At 47.6% G+C, this 3,760-nt stretch overlaps 1 pseudogene; it reads right to left on the reverse strand.

Moving 5' to 3' along the window:
* Nucleotides 1-1,363: 1,363 nt before the first annotated feature.
* LOC118730450 lies at nt 1,364-3,370 on the reverse strand (annotated as a pseudogene).
* Nucleotides 3,371-3,760: the final 390 nt, after the last annotated feature.

Here is a 3,760-nt window from a genome sequence, read left to right on the forward strand (position 1 = left end):
ATCAAGATGGCTGCCCCCATGTGGTCAAAGATCCTGCCTCCATGTGGACACAAGATGGCCACCACAAGATGGCCAGCAGGGGAGGGCAGTTGGGAGGCACCATGTCTGCAAGGGAGGGCAGTTGAGAGGGGCCAAGCCTGCAGGGGAGGGCAGTTAGGTGTGGCTAGGCTGGCAGAGGAGGGAAGTTGGAGGCAAGCAGGCTGGTAGGGGGAGCAGTTAGACATCAATCAGGCTGGCATGGGAGTGGTTAGGGGGTGATCAGGCTGGCAGGCAGAAGCTGTTAGTGGCAATCAGGAAGGCAGGCAGGTGAGCAGTTGGGAGCCAGCAGTCCTGGATTGTGAGAGGGATGTCTGACTGCCCGTTTAGGCCTGATCCCTAAACGGGAAGTCGGACATCCCTTTAGGAGTCCCAGATTGGAGAGAGTGCAGGCTGGGCTGAGGGTCACCGCCCCCCCCCCCCCCACACAAATTTTGTGCACCGGGCCTCTAGTTATGAATAAAGCTGCTACAAATATTTGCCTACAAGTGTTTGTGGGGACTTATGTTTTTCCTTGAGAAAATTCTAGGAATGTGATTGTTGTGTCATATGGTAAGTATATGTTCTACTTTGTGAAGAAATGATATACTGCTTTTTAAGACATTAATTCCATCCAATGGAGAAACATGAACCAATGCATATTACAATATATTCCAAACACAAGCTAGGTAAATTTCTCACTTAGGATGAGTGAGGGTTGGGGAGAGATGATTGTAATATGACTTTATTGTAGTGACTCAGCCCTGGATAATCATTAGAATCTCATAAGATGCTTTTATAAAGTTTGATGCTAGTTTCCAACCTCTCCTTCAGAATTAATAAGTTTTGGTGAAACCTTATATATTTGAAAGAGCCTCTGATGATCCCAATTATAGCAAAGATTGAGGACTTCTCTAGTGGAAGTTCTCTCATGGAAAATGGTGCCTGTGGAATAGAGATGAGGCATTTTTAATAACCAGGAGGCCATTTTCTTGATGAAAGTGAATCAGTAATATGGTAAAATTGGTGCTATTATATGAAATGGTATAAAACCAATAACATTTTTGGGCTGTAAATATATTTAAAAAGTATCATGTCTTGCATGAATTTTTAAAAATGTATGTAAAAGAACTGTAATTCTGAACTACTTAGGACACTTTAAAACCTAATTTAAAATGTTTTTATGTTCTCATATAAAAACCTCAGCTCTACTGCACTTTTTCAATATAAATGTAAAAAAGACTTGCAATTTTTTTTTTTTTTTTTGTTAACTGACAAAAATGTTGCCTCTCCTGATCAATGCAGGAGTGTGGCCCCAGGGGCCTGGCCTATCTGGCCAGGATAGGGCTCACACATTGTGGATCCTCCTGCTAAGCTGGGACTCTTCACCCACCAGCTTGGACTTGAGGTGCTTCTTAGAGGCCAGGATGTCTCCAGGCCACTTGGTGATTGTCTGCTTCTCACAGACCCAAATTTCTTGTGCTACCTGCTGAATAAGTCTGAAATCATGGCTGACCAGCATCATACCACCCTCAAACTCATTGATGGCATCAGCCAGGGCATCAATGGTCTCAGTATCCAGGTGATTGGTGGGCTTGTCCAAAAAGAGCATGTGGGGGTTCTGCCAGGCCAGACACACCCGGCACTTCTGCCCATCAGACAGGTTCCAGATCGGGCTCACCTGTTGTTTCCCAGTGAGACCATATCGGCCAATGATTTTCCTCATTTCTTCTTCCTCTTTGATCTCTGGATAGCACTTCATCATGTAATCCAGAGGGGAGAGGTCCAAGTCCAGCTGCTTTTGTAAATGCTGATGGAATCGCCCTATCTTGACATGAGAGTGTTTTCGGATCATCCCGTCTGTGGGTAATAGCTCTCCAAGTAGCAGCTTCAAAAGAGTTGACTTCCCTGCTCCATTGGGTCCTACCAGAGCCACTCGTGTGCCAAGGCCAATACCAAATTCTAGATTGTTGCAGATGCATCTTTTGTATACTTGAAGCTCACATTCTGCACCATAATGACGGGTGGAGGGATCTTGCCACATGGTGGAAAATAAAATGACAATGTCTTGTCGCTCACGACCCCTCTCTGTCAGTCCTGACGCCATCATTTTCTGTAGTGTCTTCTCCTTGCTCTGGGCCTGCCCAGAGTCAGCTTAGCGCTGCCACGACCAAACCTAGCAATGTAGTTCTTCATGTGCGCAATCTGATCTTGCTCTCAGCGAAACCTCTTCATGTGGTTCTCCTCCAGCTCCAGCCGTGTCTTCAGATACTGGTCATAATTACCCGTATAATACTTCAGTGTCTTGTTGTGCATGTGAATGATGTTGGTATGGATACCATTCAGAAAGTCCTGGGAGTGGGAGACGAGGACCAGGTTGTGCTTAAAAGTCTTTAGTTCCTCTTCCAACCACACACAAGCATCGAGGTCCAGGTTGTTGGTGGGCTCGTCCAGGAGCCGCATGAAGGGCCGAACGAAGAGAGCTTTGGCGAGGGCAACCCTCTCTTCCAGCCTCCACTGAAGTCTTTTAGTTTCTTGCGCTGCATGGCAGGTGTGAAACCCAGTCTGTGCAAGATCCGTGAGGCTCTCATCTCTGCCTTGTCAGCATCCAACTCCTCTAGACGCTCGTAGAGCTCCATGAGCTTCTCACACTCCGTATCCTCGTGAGCCAGCCGCTCAGCCTCCTTCTCCAGCATGGCCCGCTCTGTATCACCTTCCATCACACGCTGCAGGGTTGTCTTGTCACTAGGGGGCATCTCCCGAGTCAGACGGTAGATGTCGATGTGCTCAGCGATGGGCACTTCACATTTCCCAATGGCAGAGAGCAGCATGGACTTGCCAATTCCATTTAAGCCAATGAGGCCATAACCACGGCCTGAGTTTAGTTCCAGTTTGGTGTCACTGAACAGCTGTTGACCATGAAGAGTGAGGGAGAGGCTGATAATGTGGACATTATCGGTATGTTGGGGTGACAGGCAAGGGCACCAGGGACAGCTCGAGCAGCAGCTTTCTTCATCTCAAAGTTCTCCAGCTCCTTGGACAGCAAATCCACTTCTGTGGTCTCTTGGCCATTGCCCCCCTCGTTTTTCTCCTCTGCCACCTGTGCTTCTGTGACAGCATCTCTTCATGTCCCTTTCTGGGCCGCTGTTGTGTTTTGGCGGCTTCTTTCTTTTCCGTTGCCTTCTTTTTGGCCAGGTCGGAGGGCATGGTGATGAACCACAGGGGTAGGTTACTGTTCTTTCAGGGAGCCTTTTCTGCTCCTTCCAATGTTCCTCCATCCACCCCGACCCAGTCCCTCCTCCCTCTTCTCATCCTCCTTCCCCTTCACTGGCTGGCACTTTCCCGCCAGTGTCTCTTCCCCCAACTCACTGGGCTACTGTTAGTATTTTTTTTAAAAAATATATTTTATTGATTTTGTACAGAGAGGAAGGGAGAGAGACAGAGAGCCAGAAACATCGATGAGAGAGAGTCATCGATCAGCTGCCTCCTGCACACCCCCCACCGGGGATATGCCCACAACCAAGGTACATGCCCTTGACCAGAATCGAACCCGGGACCCTTCAGTCCCCAAGCCGACGCTCTATCCATTGAGCCAAACCGGTCCCGGCCTGTTAGTATTTTTGATTTGATTAGAAAGAAATACCTTTTAAAGCAGTTTTGCATATTATTGGACTCATTTGAGAAACTTCTTACCTGTATCATATTCTTTGGGCTTGGGTCTTTTAGCTCAGAATGTCAACTTCAC

Source organism: Pipistrellus kuhlii, unplaced genomic scaffold (assembly GCF_014108245.1).
Source record: "Pipistrellus kuhlii isolate mPipKuh1 unplaced genomic scaffold, mPipKuh1.p scaffold_m20_p_3, whole genome shotgun sequence".
NCBI lineage: Eukaryota > Metazoa > Chordata > Mammalia > Chiroptera > Vespertilionidae > Pipistrellus > Pipistrellus kuhlii.